This window comes from Cupressus sempervirens, chromosome 1, assembly GCF_028749045.1.
Source record: "Cupressus sempervirens isolate cs-2001-9-10 chromosome 1, ASM2874904v1, whole genome shotgun sequence".
NCBI lineage: Eukaryota > Viridiplantae > Streptophyta > Pinopsida > Cupressales > Cupressaceae > Cupressus > Cupressus sempervirens.
The window spans coordinates 283,883,468-283,900,933 of NC_143118.1; the positions used below are offsets into that span (position 1 = coordinate 283,883,468).

The 17,466-nt window shown below is 35.3% G+C and overlaps 1 pseudogene; it reads left to right on the plus strand.

Annotated features, from left to right (window-relative positions):
• The first annotated feature begins 1,767 nt into the window (after positions 1-1,767).
• Positions 1,768-8,819, plus strand: LOC149577204 (alpha pinene synthase, chloroplastic-like; annotated as a pseudogene).
• Positions 8,820-17,466: the final 8,647 nt, after the last annotated feature.

Consider the following 17,466-nt stretch of genomic DNA (forward strand, 5'->3'; position numbering starts at 1 on the left):
CGACACAATAAAATCTCATCACATCTTCTCTGGACTCGCTTAACCATGTGTCGTAATGTCACCTTGTCACGTGCCACCTAACTACCTACTATGTCATCGATGAAAAAGCAATATCTTGCCATGTGCCAATTCTACCATGTCACCTGCCTCAGTAATCATGTCATGTGTCACATCATCATTCATTGGGCTGGCCCTGGTATCTCTCATCACCTATTTCCTTGGTCAAAAGTGGTCAAACTTAGTAATCATGTTAGGTGTCACATCATCATTCGTTGGGCTAGCCCCGCTATCTCTCATCACCTATTTCCTTGGTCAAAAATGCTCAATGTAGTTTAGTCAAAAATTTTCAATGAACTACACAGTTGGCCAAGGCTCCACCAAGCATTTAATCATAAAGTTATTTTTTTATGAAGATTTAATCATTATCATAATGAAAACTAAACTAAATAATTTTTGAAGGCCAAGGCAGCTCGAGGAGAAATTGCTTCATCCATAGCATGTTATATGAGAGATCACTCAGAATCTAGTTAGGAAGATGCATTGAAGTCCATCAACTCTATGTTAGATGGACATATGAAAGAATTGAACATGGAGCTTTTCAAACATAACCAAATCCGAACATGCATCATGGATATTTCCTATGACACGTTAAGGTGTGCTCTACTTTTCTTCAAAGAGAGAGATGGATTTAACATTTCTAGTAAAGATATGAGGAATCATGTCAAAAAAATTCTCATTGATCCCATCATCATGTAATATTAATAATTTATGGGGTACTATGATTATGAACTACTTTTTCAAGTATAAAAAGATTTATAAATTCTCCATAATCAAGTGATAGAGGATAATAAATCTCTAGGTTATTTCAGTGTATCAGTTTGTTTTCATGTATTAAAAAAATTTATTCCTTACTATTGTTCCTCATTTTGACCATGACATATGAATCTCACGTTTTTGTTATGCTACAAATATCCTTCAATTTATTTTATTGTCTATAATTTGGTTTCAATGTACAATTTATTAAAGGCTTGAGGTAATTTATTTTGAAGATAGGAATATGTTCATTTGATATAGATTTATGCCATATTTTTTTCATGTTAATATATTGCAATATCTTACATTTTTATTAAGTTTTATTTTAATTATAGTTCAGGGGTTTGTAGTAACATCAAGGAGTTATTTTTGGCTATTGGAGTGATGACCTATCAACATCAACATCCCACCAATTGAGCAAGGACTAATAATATGAAATCTAATGATTCCATTAGATACTGCCAAAGATAGGAACTAATAATTAATTAAAAAATATATTTTAATTTTGCCACATGACTGCTTATTAATATATTGTCTTAATTTATTAGGTCCCCATACCTCGCCCATGTGATTGATTACTAAGATATTTCAAACAATTTCATTAGTCTAAATTGTGTGAAATCAAAGTCAAAGTAGGCCGGCATACCTTTCCCATGTGATTTATTACTAAGATATTTCAAACATGTTCATAAGTCAAAATCGTGGGAAATCAAGGTAGACAGAATAACATACAAGTCTTGTCAAGTCAAATAAAAGCATATAAAAATTAGCTACTTGTTTCATTGAGTCGAAACTTTGTGATAGGTGTACCAGTATTTCATTTTTTAATTCTAGTGTATGTGCCTCTCACAAGAAGTATAATTCATTAATATATCTTTTTGTCTACAAAAGGCCAGGAAATACCTCTGCAAAATCACCATTAGAAATCTAAGCCTACACTCTACGAAGGCTCTGATGTCTGTCTCTTCCCTGGCTTGAGCTTGTGCTTGAAATCTAAGCCCACCCATCTTGTAAGCACTTCTCCCAAATCATTCCCAACATTAGAAACAAAAGGTCCGAGGAATCCAATAATGAATAAGGCCATGGCCAACACTAGAACTGTTCATGAAAATGTCACTAGGCGTACAAGAAATCATCATGGAAACATGTGGGACGATGATTTCATACAATCCCTCCCTAAACTGCCTTACGATGTAATCTTCTTTCACACCATATTTATCCCATGCTTTGTTATTCCATTCTTTTTTCTAACATGATAATATGAATTACAATGTGACTATCTATTTGTATTTGTTTTGCATGTAATTTTTCAGGCTCTTCAATATGGTGAGCGTGTCGATAGACTTGTCGGGGAGGTCAAAGACATGTTCAATGCATTGGGTGCTTCAGATTCTTCTTCACAAAATGTTTTAAAATGCCTTAAAATGGTAGATAAAGTTGAACGCCTCTGAATAGGATGACACTTTCAGAAGGAAATAGCAGAAACACTTGATTATGTTTATAGGTATACTGTAAAAATCACACACTAGTCATTGATTTTTAAAATAAAAAAAGAAACTTTTTCAAAATTTAATTTTTTCCCTTTACATGTGTAATGTTTAAGACTGATGGAATGTTATAAACAAAGATTGTATGGTTTAAATGATGACTAAGGTGGTTGGCATGTCATGTGTATGATTGCAACTGAGAGTTATTTGAGTTGCAGGTTTTGGAATGACATCAGTGTGAAAAATCAAACTATTGCAGTCACTGATTATTAATCTCCTATCACAAATGATTATTAAACTGCTGAAAATAAATTCCCAGCTAATATCGAAAAATAACACAACTACAACTTCACTTAAAATACGGAAAGAAATGCGCAACAGAATCAACACAATATTTTCGGACAAATTGTCCCTGGAAAAACCCTTAAGGGAAAACCAGTTCTACAGATGAGAAATTATATTAAACTTCAGAAAATCAAGAGATACAAAATTCCTTGCCTCACACTAGCAGAACTTTGACAACCTCCTAATTTCTCCCGCTGATATTTCTCACTGCTATCCCTACGCTAACACTGCGCCCTTGCTAACACTGTAAACTGCTTCACAAAAGCTTCTCTCTTGTGCCCTTGCTAACACTGCAAGACTATTTGCTAACATTGCAAACTGCTTCACGAAAGCTTCTCTCTTGTGCCCTTGCTAACACTGCAAGACTGTTTGCTAACACTACAAACTGCTTCACGAAAGCTTCTCCCTTGCTAACACTGCAAGACTGTTTGCTAACACTGCAAACTACTTCTCCAAAAGCTTCCTTGCTAACCCTGCAAAGCTTACTTTCCAAATGACCCAATGACCCCTTTCTATACTACTCCTGTTGGTAAACCAACGACCGAGATTAAATCAAACCAACGGCTGAGATTAAGACAACTCAACAGCCAATAATAGAGTTGGTTGCAAGGTGTCCAAAAGGGAATCTCTAAAATTAGTAAATAATAACCATTTACTAATTTTTGGCAAGTGGACAAATAGCTGTCCAAACCACCCATAAATACAACCGCTATTCATAGATAAGGACGAACAGCTGTCCAAGCTACCCATAAATAGTGCTGCTATTTCTGGGTCAGAAATAACAGCTGTCCAACTAACAATAATTAACACTCCCTCTTAGCGAGGAAGTTGTTCTGCATGACACCCATCTTATCTCTGAAGAAGATAAATTTGGCCTTTCCCAAAGCCTTCGTCAGAATGTCTGCTACCTGCTCATCTGTAGGTATGTATTGTAGTCGAACAACTCCCCTTTGTACACAATCTCTGATGAAGTGATATCTGATATCTATATGTTTAGACCTATCATGAAACACTGGATTTTCAGACAACTTGATGCAACTCTGATTGTCACAATGTATCATAGTAGTCTCAACCTTCTGACCAAACAAGGCTACTAACAACTTCCAAAGCCATATAGCTTCACATGTCGCCATGCTAGCTGCTATGTATTCTGCTTCTGCTGAACTTAGAGCCACAGACTTCTGCTTTCTGCTGAACTAAGATACAACTCCTGATCCCAAGCTGAAACAACACCCTGAAGTGCTCCTTTTGTCTGTTGTACTTCCTACCCAATCTGTGTCAGTATAGCCTATCAACCTGATACCTTCACCTTGAACATATCTGATCCCATACTCGACTGTACCACACAAGTAACGTAGCACATGCTTAGCCGCTATCCAATGCATTCTCTTTGGTTCAACCATGAACTGACTAAGAGAGTTTACTGCAAATGCTATATCTGGTCTAGTGTTGACCAAATACATAAGCGAACCAATCAACTGTCTATATAAAGTGGGATCTACATCTTTCTCCTTAGATGTATCGTCATGCTCTGTGCTCACCTCCGAAACACCTGTCACAGTCTCACGAAGCAATCTAAGTGCTCCATGATGAATATGGCCCAACCTCCTATGCCATAGCTCTCCAAGATCTCTAGGATTATTGTTGCTCATAAGTGCCTTAGGAGTATCAAACTGCAATCTATAAAGGCGACCACTCCTAACTCCAATAGTTATGGGTGATTTCCAATCCTTGTGCTTAATCAACACATGTGTCCCTCTAAAGAGTACATTATACCCCCTATCCTAAAGAACAGATACAGAAATCAAATTCATACCTAAGCCCGGCACATATAACACATCATGAAGAGGAATTATCTTTCCATTCTCCCTCTGAAACTGAACAGTCCGTTTCCCAACAGGGTTGAGTTTGGACAAGTTTCCCATAGAAATCTGGATGTTGGTGTCCTCCTCCTTGTAACTGGAGAAGTACTCTCTAACTCCTGTCATATGAAATGACGCCCCACTATCTATATACCAAACACACTGTGAGGTTGAGCTAACCATACAAGCTATGAGTGCAAACTCATCTTCCATTCTGCTGGAGAGTTCTTCTGCACTTGCTGAAGCTGCCACCTGCTTCTTACCCTTTTTCTTCTCTGGGCAATCACTGACATAATGGCCAAATTCGTGACATCCAAAGCACTTGACCTTAGAAAGGTCCTTCTTCTTCTGTTCACTTTGTGAATTTGATCCTTTGCTAGATCCCTTCTTTGCTTTTCCTTCACCCGCTAGGGCAACGTTCTCTTGTTCCACCTCATTTTTCTGACTCTTGTTGGCCCCATTGACAAGACTTAGTCTAAACTCCTCCTGAGTGAAATCAGTCCATAGTCGATCCCAACTCGGTAAAGTATCTCGTCCACTGACAACTTGAACAAAGACACTCCATTGTTTAGTAAACCCATTTAGGGCTATTCTCACTAGCTCATCATCACTAGGGCTATCTCCAACAGTTGCTAACTCATCCTTGACAAGTCTGAGCCTAGTGAGGTAACTTGTGACGTCTTCTCCCTGATTCATCCGGGTGTTCTTTAGCTTCTCTCTGAGAATCAACTTCCTGTTAGTGGTAGCATTTTGGTACAGATTTAGAATGGCGTCCCACATCTTCTTTGCTGTATCTAGCTCCGAGATATGTGGAACAATATGATCCTTGACACCATCAAGGATAATCCTCCTCACTTTGGCATCGTCCTTCCTATATGCTGCAAGCTGTGTTGCATCCGTTGGTATAGGTACACCACTGGTAGCATAATCCTTGATACCATTCTCTTCCAACAATAAGGAAATTCTGGCCTTCCAGACACCAAAATTTGAGGCACCATCCAATCTATCCTGATCTCTCAAACCAGCTGAAGCCATCTCAAGGGTTTAAAGCAATAATAAATCTAAAGAGATCAAAATTTCTTTCCTAGGGCAAAACTCTTCTACCCTTAACAATGCTCTGATACCATGTAAAAAATCAAACTATTGCAGTCACTGATTATTAATCTCCTATCACAAATGATTATTAAACTGCTGAAAATAAATTCCCAGCTAATATCAAAAAATAACACAACTGCAACTTCACTTAAAATACGGAAAGAAATGCGCAACAGAATCAACACAATATTTTCGGACAAATTGTCCCCGGAAAAACCCCTAAGGGAAAACCAGTTCTACAGATGAGAAATTATATTAAACTTCAGCAAATCAAGAGATACAAAATTCCTTGCCTCACACTGGCAGAACTCCGACAACCTCCTAATTTCTCCCGCTGATATTTCTCACTGCTATCCCTGCACTAACACTGCGCCCTTGCTAACACTGCAAGACAGTTTGCTAACACTGCAAACTGCTTCACAAAAGCTTCTCTCTTGTGCCCTTGCTAACACTGCAAGATTGTTTGCTAACATTGCAAACTGCTTCACGAAAGCTTCTCTCTTGTGCCCTTGCTAACACTGCAAACTGCTTCACGAAAGCTTCTCCCTTGCTAACACTGCAAGACTGTTTGCTAACACTGCAAACTGCTTCTCCAAAAGCTTCCTTGCTAACCCTGCAAAGCTTACTTTCCAAATGACCCAATGACCCCTTTCTATACTACTCCTGTTGGTAAACCAACGACCGAGATTAAATCAAACCAACGGCTGAGATTAAGACAACTCAACAGCCAATAATAGAATTGGTTGCAAAGTGTCCAAAAGGGAATCTCTAAAATTAGTAAATAATAACCATTTACTAATTTTTGGCAAGTGGACAAATAGCTGTCCAAACCACCCATAAATACAACCGCTATTCATAGATAAGGACGAACAGCTGTCCAAGCTACCCATAAATAGTGCTGCTATTTCCGGGTCAGAAATAACAGCTGTCCAACTAACAATAATTAACAATCAGTAGTAAACATATGAATACCACAGCTTTGGGACTCCGAATCCTTTGACTCCACAGATATCTCGTTTCTGCAAGTATGATAGGCTTTACTATACTTTATTATATGAAAGGCTTTGCTCTACTTTATTATATGAAACTATTTTTTGTTTTTGGTTGAAACTATACGACTTTATTTCCACATCACAATACAACTTAATGTGTTTTATTACTATTATTATTTTAAGTAGATATGATGCAATGGCAGATGTGTTAGAAAAGTTCAAAGAAAAAGATGGAAAGTTCTTTCGTTGCCCCACTCAATCAGAGGAGGAGATAAAGAGTATAGTAAGCTTGTTTCAAGTTTCATTGATTGCGTTCCCAGAGGAGAACATAATGGACGAAGCTAAAGTCTTTTCTACTATGTACTTAAACCAAATCCTGCAAAAGACTCCCACTTCTAGTGCCAATCTTCTACAAGAGGTAGTAATGATGCTGGTGGTCATTGAAAAAGAAAAGATGCTATGTTTTCCGTTATAATGATGCTTGTATCTGTTAGAATGTTAGAGTGTAGGATATATCATAAATTTATTTTGTTTAAACTCTAATGCAAACACTATCGTACGCAGATATCACATAACTTAGAGTATGGTTGGCACACCAATTTGCCAAGATTGGAAGCAAGGAATTATATGGATATATATGGAGAAAATAGCTCATGGTTCAAGTAACTAAACTATTTTTAATTTTGAATAACAATAGGAACATGTATTCCCATTTTCTATTCCAGAATAACTATTTCAGAATAACAATTCCAATTCCCGTATTTCTCTTCCTGCAACCGAACAGACCTAGAGTAATATTCTTACATATTTTTACTTTCAATGACTAATTTTCAGGAACGAGGATAATCAGAAGATTTTAAATCTAGCTAAATTGGATTTTAATATTATGTAATCATTGTATCGAGAGGAACTTCAAATGATCAATAGGTAAGTTGATTGAAAGATATTTAAACTACTTTCAAAATTGATAACACTTAATCATTTTATTAGTATAGGGTTGTTTGAATCTTTCATCTTGAATTGAATATTTGAATTAGGATATGCATATATATCTACAAAATAATGTTTATAAAATTGTAAGATTACTTTTTTCTATGCTTATAAAACATTTTTATTTTATTTTATAATTTTACATTGTATTTTTATGTAGTTGCTGGACTATTTTATTTATATCTTTCATTTATGAAATTTATTTGTGTTTATCATGTTTAGATGGTGGAAGGAGTCAAAATTATATAAATTGGAGTTTTGTAGACATAGACATGTGGAATATATCTTTTCGGCATGTGCAATTACAGCTGAACCTAAATATTCAGCTTTTAGAATTGCCTTTGCAAAATTCTGTACCCTTGGAACAGTTATAGATGATATTTATGATACGTATGGAACACTTGATGAACTTGAACTTTTCGGTGACACCTTTAACAGGTATGAATTTATTTATGAACTATTTGTTTAAATTATTTTATTTTATAAAATATTATTAATATAAAGTATTGACATTTGGTTTAGGTGGGATTCCCCTCCTGTAGATCACCTTCCAAAATATATGAAAATTGCATACCATGCACTTTATGATTCTATGTGGAAAGAAGCTAAGTGGCTTTCTACTAGACATATACCAAATTTAAGTACATACTTAAAAAATAGAGTAGAGAGTGTAGGCTCTCGTACAGCTACATTGCAAGCACTATTAACAGTAGATAAAATTTTAGAAGATGATCTTCAAAAAATTAATTATCCATAAAGGTTCAATGATCTTTTGGGATTGGCTGTTGGATTAAGAGGTGATATTCGAACATTCAAGGTATGTCATATTGTACCAATCAAAATATAGAATTTTTATTTATAGAGAAACTATAAAGTTATTTTTTTAATGAAGATTTAATCATTATCATAATGAAAACTAAACTAAACAATTTTTGAAGGCCGAGGCAGCTCGAGGAGAAATTGCTTCATCCATAGCATATTATATGAGACATCACTCAGAATCTAGTGAGGAAGATGCATTGAAGTCCATCAACTCTATATTAGATGGACATATGAAAGAATTGAACATGGAGCTTTTCAAACATAATAAGATCCCAACATGCATCATGGATATTTCCTATGACACGTTAAGGTGTGCTCTACTTTTCTACAAAGAGAGAGATGGATTTAGCATTTCTAGTAAAGATATGAGGAATCATGTCAAAAAAATTCTCATTGATCCCATCATCATTTAATATTAATAATTTATGGGGTACGATGATTATGAACTACTTTTTCAAGTATAAAAAGATTTATAAGTTCTCTTTAATCAAGTGACAGAGGGTAATAAATCTCTAGGTTATTTTAGTGTATTAGTTTGTTTTCATGTATTAAAAAATTGATTCCCTACTATTGTTCCTCATTTGACCATGACATATGAATCTCACATTTTTTTTATGCTACAAATATGCTTCAATTTATTTTACTGTCTATATTTTGGTTTGAATATACAATTTATTAAAGGCTTGAGGTAATTTATTTTGAAGATAGGAATATATTCATTTGATATAGATTTATGCCATATCCTTGTCATGTTAATATATTGCAATATCTTACATTTTTGTTAAGTTTTATTTTAATTATAGTTCAAGGGGTTGTAGTAACATCGAGGAGTTATTTTTGGCTATTGGAGTGATGACCTATCAATGTCAACATCCCACCAATTGAGCAAGTTCCCACTCGCCAGACCGGTCATTTTAATGAGACCACGCAGTGAATGTGGACATGATTCTAGAGTGTATGGAAGAAATGAACTCTATTGATCTCAAGACCCAAGAAATATGGTCATGTCACACTCAACCAACTTGGCGAGCTTGAGTGCATGCACACGCCATCAGTGATTTGTGATTTGTGATTTTTTATAAATTAAACTCTTGAGAGTAAATGACATCCAATTATTTGGACAATAAAATGAATTCTTGTGTACCATTTTCTTCTAATATTTATGATTTTAAAATAAAAATAACAGCCATAAAAATATCTTCAACCAATAAGAAAAAAGGAATTGTGTTTTAGAAATTTATTTTAAAAATATTATCATTCAAACATTAGGATTATAAATTTTATTTGCCATGCCAATTAATATGAGGAGGTCTAATGAGAACATTAGTTCCCTTTTATATAGGCATATAGGTAGGGACTAATAATAGGCAAGGACTAATAAAATGAAATCTAATGATTCCATTAGCTACCTGCCAAAGATAGGAACTAATAATTAATTAAATATTATATTTTATTTCTACCACGTGACTGCTTATTAATATATTGTCTTAATTTATTAGGTCACCATACCTCTCCCATGCGATTTATTACTAAGATATTTCAAACAATTTCATTAGTGCAAATTGTGTGATAATCGTATGGTAAAGGATATTATATGTCTTCAAGAGATTAAGATGACTAGTCACAGGGAGTCCCATGACTCTTCTTAGGAGAACTATGATGTAACCAATATCATCTATCATGTACCTCTGAGTCATGTCAACTTTTCTAGCTCTTTTTTTGGTAGGAGGTCAGGCAAGAATGGACTTCTCTTACACTATACATTTTTCCTCATGTTCATGCTCCTTATACCACCTATCTACTATGTCATAAGTTATTTTCTAGAATTGGTCAGTAGATGGTAGGCAAAAAAATTTCTCTCTATGGTTGGGGTGTATGTCTAGAACCATGCCCACTATGATGCTTCTCACAATCTTCTCCTCTGGCACGTAATGATGGTCTAGTGCCATGATCAACTCTAAAGACTGAATAGATATGGGATGTAAAGCTTTGTTCACTAACCCACATAGGATTAGTCATGAGATCATATACAATCTCTCACTCTATTTGTTGCACAAACCCAAGAATGTGTTCCAATCTATATGTCCAATTTTGTTGTGTAAGACATCAGAATGCTTGTCTACAAATTGTGATTTCTTTGCGGCAACCTGAACCTTAAAGGGGACTAGATGGTGTGATCTTTACTATAATAGAGGATGATGAGGATGTCATTTTGACCTACATAGGAGACACACATCGCTATATCAATGTCAAAAGACTCAAAAGACACTAGTTGACATGAGAAAAGCTTATAGAAGAATTTAAAAATTGACAACAAGCATTTATAGTGTATATGTGCATAGTGAGCAAGGTGCACATTGTGGTCCTATAGTATTTATGTGCACACATGCAGAGTAGATCATGTATGAAGGTGCACATGCTACTTTTGGGTGATGAACAAAGTGTTTAGTGAACTAAGTTCATAATGTACACCTATGACACCATATGAAGCTTGTAGAGGTGTGCATTTTCACCCCCAAATTTACCTTAGGAGCTCATAAGAAAGCACACATAGATAGGTGTGAAGGTATGGTCACCAATGGGCTCTGACCAAGGACCATAGGACTCCTACTCTCTAAGGTGTTGGCTTTTGATTAAAAAATGTTTGAATAACCATGTAATTGAAACATAATACATCTTAGGGAAGATAACTCTTATGATGGATGCACTTTTATTAGAACCCAAACCAATTATAAGGCCATACTACTTCTACACTTTAGGCTCTACAAGACCTATGTGGGCAGACCTTAGATTCATCCATATGTCCAGTGCAAAAATACAAACCTTAATAGACTTTGACCAAGGACCATAGGGCTCCTACTCTCTAAGGTGTTGGCTTTTGATTTAAGAATGTTTGAATAACCATGTGGTTGAAACACAATACATCTTAGGGAAGATAACTCCTATGATGGATGCACTTTTATTAGAACCCAAACCAATTATAAGGCTATACTCCTTCTATAGTTTAGGCTCTACAAGATCTAGGTGGGTAGACCTTAGATTCATCCATATGTCCAGTGCTAAAATACAAACCTTAATAAAATCTTACCAAGGACCATAGAACTCGTACTCTCTAAGGTGTTGGCTTTTGATTTAACAATGTTTGAATAACCATGTAGTTGAAACACAATACATCTTAAGGAAGATAACTCCTATGATGGATGCACTTTTATTAGATCCCAAACCAATTGAAAAGGCCATACTCATTCTACACTTTAGGCTCTACAGGACCTAGGTGGGTAGACCTTAGATTCATCCATATGTCCAGTGCTAAAATACAAACCTTAATAGAATCTTACCAAGGACCATAGGACTCATACTCTCTATGGCATTGGCCTTTGATTTAATAATGTTTGAATAACCATGTAGTTGAAACACAATACATCTTAGGGAAGATAACTCCTATGATGGATGCACTTTTATTAGAACCCAAACCAATCATAAGGCCGTACTCCTTCTACACTTTAGGCTTTAAAAGACCTAGGTGAGTAGACCTTAGATTCATCCATATATCCAGTGCTAAAATGCAAATCTTAAAATAAATAAAGTAGATTGAAACCCAAAATTATTCTATACCCATGTAATAACAAATTGTTTCATTAACTAATTAAAAAACCTATGCATTCACAAGAAAAGTGAGGGCTATCGATTTAGCTCTACAATAGATGAAAGGGAAATGGATTTTGATATTTTATTTACATTTCAACATAACCCAGATATGAAAAAACAAGAGTATGCAATTCCCCACCTAAGATCACTTCCCTATCCATTAGGTGTTACTCAAATCAAAAGATACATCATGATATTGAAGATCTATCCATTTAATTTATAAACGAGACATCATTTTTCTAATTGAATCTTCTACTCATCAAGATCCTTCCATGAGACATACAACCTAGTCAAAATACACTTATCATTTACATGATTCCATGAATCAATAGAAAAAATACAATGACATACAACCCTAAATAAGTTGTAACCGAGATTTGGGTTCTTTATCCACAAATCACAATGAATTGTATATAAAACTTTCTCAAACATCTAGGAACGAACCCTCTACAATGAGTGAAAGAAGTAAGATATAGAAGATGAATAAATTTTAGAGATTATTTGATGATGTGATTTTTCCACTTGAATCTCTTCCATCTATTGAAAAGAAATCTTCTCTCCTCTCTCCTCAACTAAAATCTTGTATTCATTTCACAATGCACGACCCATTTCTCCTAGAAATGGGTACCCCCTAATAATTCTTTTTCTTTCCTAGACCCCTGGAATGGGGTTTAGGTCATATTTGTGACTCTACCTAGAGTTTATGTCTTTCTTAGAACCCTTCCTAAAAATCCCAATTGTCTGATTTAAGTAATTTGGACAAGAAATGTGTTTAAAAGCTTAAGGCGCACACTAGTGCACCTAGCACAAATGTGCACCTATCATGTGTGTGCAAGTTCACATGAACACATATTGGAGGTGCACACCTATGTAGGTGCACACATTCATAGAGGTGCGCATGGTCCTAGGTCTACAAATACTCAAGACTGCCCCTCAACTTGTTCACTTTCTCTATAGGGCATTTGCAAGTGCACCTCGACAACTATCTAGCTATGCTAAATTCCTCCTCTCCTACACAAAACATGGTCAAAAAAATAAGAAAGGTGCACACCTATGCACGTATCATAGGTTTCACACCTTTATTTTCATTTTTAAAAACTTAAGAAACACTAAATCCTTAGGGAAAGGTGCACATGTGCACACCTATCCATGGTACGTAGGTGCATGCCTTTCACAAAACCTAACTAATGAACCTATAATGGTGAACATATGTGCACCTAAATAAGGTGTACACATATACACCATTTCAAACCCTTCAACCTAACCATAAGTAATGTGACACACATACGCAGCCCATCAACATGCGCAAGTGTGCACCCTTAACCGTGCAAAATCTTCAGTCCCATTGCACATGAAATGTGCATGATTACACACATGTGCATATGTGCATCCTATATTGGTGTGTAGCTGTGTAGGTGTGCAACTACACTTAACGATTACTCTTGAGTCATTTAGTGCACCTAGTGCACCTATCAAAGTGCACAGATGTGTTAAATTGAACAAATAGAGTAAAATGGGTGATTTAACTAGTTTTGCAAGGGTTTTGCATTTCTAGGACTATTGTATTTACATTTTTTGCAGATAAAATGGCTCCCTCCTCATCCTCTATTGTAAAGATGATGGCTCCAAAACTAGTTATTTTCAAATTTTAAGGTCGACCAATGAAATCATGCTTTCAGGATGCACATTCAAAGGTTAGAGATACTAAGTTGGGACATATAGATTGGAATGCATTCCTAGTACTTTGCAACAAGCTGAAGGAGAGGTCTACGATAGTCTAAACACTTATCAGATTAGGCTTGCTTAATGTAGCCTGACATCCCACATTAGTGCAATCTTCAAAGCTGATCATGGACTTAAGAGAGAACTATGTTTCAAAAGAAAGAGTTGTGAAGAGTATAACAGGGGAGATAATCTTGGACTTAAGATCAAGGACATTGAGAAAGTCTTCCATCTTCTGAGAGTGGATCAATATGTGAAAATTACTTAACATCAAGCCAAAAGATGGTATAGGGAACATGAAAAGGAAACTAAAGAGATCATACAATCGTCATTCTTGATTGAGAGAATACAGGTGAGAAGGAGAGTAGGCAAGGTTGATATGACCAAAGGATACATGAAGGATGATATTGAATACACCATTATGCTTTTGAGCAGGGTTATGGTTCTACTAGCAATTGAAGAAGAGATCACCTTATTCTTCCTATATAGCTTCTCGTCTCCCATAAGCACACTTTCTGTGTCCTTGCAATTTGATAAGAGGTGAAACATCTTTCAATTTTACTAAGTTTCCATCAACAATTGCATTGGTGGATTTGAGGTAGTGCAACTCATACTTTCATTGGTTTTCTACCCGATCTTTTCAATGGTTTAAATTGCAGACGTGTTGTTACCATGGTTTATGTCTATTAGAAATTTTCCTTTTAGGCTATTTAATTTTATCTCTCATTACCTTATCTTTGTTATTTTCTTTGCTAACCCTTGGTTAAAATAGGAATTCATATAGTTGCATCATTAGATTGCATTCATTTAATAATAAAAAAGACAAAATATATCTTTTTTATAATTAATTTTGAACATAGCAAGCAGATTGATCATCTTAAACGAAATTGGTACGAACCAGAAAAGGCCTCTTTGTGAACAAAAACATTTATTTTCAACTTTGAGAATTCCAGTAGGTTGAGAGATCACCCGAAACATTGGAGTTGATCTTAGATCATCTTTTCAAGAGAGAAGTTTGAAAGGATTATTGTCATCATCGTGCACAATGACAGCTTAACAAAACTGACTCAAATCTTCATCATTGCTGCAGAAAACTTTGAAAGTATCTCTTCAAAATGGTGAAAACCCCTCTTTGGAAAAAAATGAGATCTACAGATAAAAATCTTGCCAAAATCCCCACCAAATGGATTATAAGGTAAAATAACCTTAGTACCAAAACCCTCTCCAAGTTTGGAAGTGACCCATATCATTATTTGGCCACAAACTAAATCTGAATTGAACATAGAAGGTCAACAAAATATAGTTTGAAAAATGCCCATATAGGAAAAAAAATATTGGAATAGCTTTCACCCACTGATACCTTCACTTAAACTAGTTGTATGATTGGAAAGTTCAGTCCAAGCCCTTTCCAAGGATATATAATAGTGCTAGTTTTGGGGGAAAAAAAAGCCATGGGCATCTAGTTTAATTTGAAAAGTAAAATGGTAAACAAGCCTATTGCTAAGTTTAAAATATTTAAATTTTTAACATAGTCAAAGCTATATTAAAAAGCATACCCATTTAAAAGTGTCCAAAAGTTTGAAAGAATGCAATTTACAACCAATAGAAGCTTTCTTTTTCCTTGAGGTATCCACCTCATATTTTACCCCTTCAATAGATAGTGCCCATATTTTCAATGCTTGAAATACTCACATTGATGAATTATATTGTTATTTAATTTGAAATATATCAAACTATACCTTCAAACCAATAATAGTCAAACCACATTCAACTCTTCTCATGTAACATGTGTTATCATTCTATTTGCCTATTAGATTCTTATTAGCGCTAAGTCATATATTCAGTCAGCACCTCCTTGGTGAATGACCACACTAGCAACACATGGTGCTCTTTGATTGGCTATTAATTTTTCCACCACACCATATGGCTTGTGAACACATGTGACATTTTGATTGGTTCACTTTTTCACTATGGTTAACATCCATGCAACTTTCAGATGCAACAAAGCAACAACCATTAATCTCTTGCTACACAATAAAATCTCATAACATCTTCTCTGGACTCACTTAACCATGTTTCATAATGTCACCTTGTCACGTGCCACCTAACCACCTACTATGTCATCGGCGAAAAAGCAATATCTTGCCATGTGCCAATTCTACCATGTCACCTGCCTCAGTAATCATGTCATGTGTCACATCATCATTCATTGGGTTGGCCCTGCTATCTCTCATCACCTATTTCCTTGGTCAAAATTGGTCAAACTTAGTAATCATGTCATGTGTTACATCATCATTCATTGGGCTAGCCCCATTATCTCTCATCACCTATTTCCTTGGTCAAAAATGCTCAATGTAGTTTAGTCAAAATTTGTCAATGAACTACACAATTGGCTAGGGCTCCACCAAGCATGAAAAATAAGTTGTCTCAAAAGGCTATCACCTTTTAGACACTATTTTGTTATGTGCTAACATATAATCACATTTGAATTTTCAATGCATAGAAAATGTGGGATAATTTGTGTTAACCTTCTTTAGTGCAATCTCTTAAAATCAAAACCTTAATTTATCCATATATGCCCCATCAGATAGAATGCACAAGTGAGTTCTTAGACCTACAATTTCTTCATAGATATGGGATTTTAAGAAATATTGAGTGAGCATCTGATAATCCAGCATGGGTTTTGTACATACATCCACTCCATGGATGAAAGAATAGACCAGGGGTCAAGGTCATTCATTTTGATGCTCAAATAAGCATTAATTGCCCTTAATCGAGCTTTATCTGCAAAAAATGATGCACTATAGTTTGCGAATGAGAGATCAATAGTAAAAAAATGAACCAAACTCCTCCTCCACTATGCATGAGATCCTCTTCTTTTTCACAAAAAACTCCTCCACTATGCATGGAATCCTGTTCTTTTTCACAAAAAAAATTCTTCCAACTCCAACTTGTGGTAATTTTAAAGCCCTCAAAATCTATTCATCTAAGTAATTAATGCAGCATATTGTCATAAATCAAACATTCAATTTGTGGTAAATTTGGCAAGGTTAACAAGGCCTACATAGTAGACCATAGGAGAAAACAATCCATTTGCCTCCACGTGTTTGCATACATGAAAGATAAAATTTAAGAATGGAGGAAATTTAGTGTTTGATAACAGTCACATGGGACCAAGCATCTATTCCATTGCTGGTACAAATCTCAACATGTTATTACTTGGAAAGTTGCTGCCCATCTTTTCATACTACACTTAGACAAGGTTGAGCATAAAAAAATTTAAACATTCTGCATGGAATTTTTGTACTTCCACAATATATTAGGTAATGGAGGTTAATTGAATTTAGTAATCACCAGAGCCTAAGAAAATGCAATCATCCTTCCAAAAACTGACGCCAATGTAAAATGGAGAGGGACAATTGGTGCAAGGTTTTGAGAACATGAGGTCTTCACAATCATTAGGCGGTAAATCCTTAAAACCTATGTTTTATTATTCCTTAAATCCTCCAAATACCAAAATACAGGACCACTAGGTTACCAATCCCTATATAGAGCTGCAATTAGCCACCCAAATCATGTGTCATTAATAAAAAATACTAACCCAAATTCTATATAGACCTCATAAACGAAAGTAAGTGGGCCTCTAGTGGAATGAGTGGATTGGCTTAGAAGATTTCAATCAATATGATT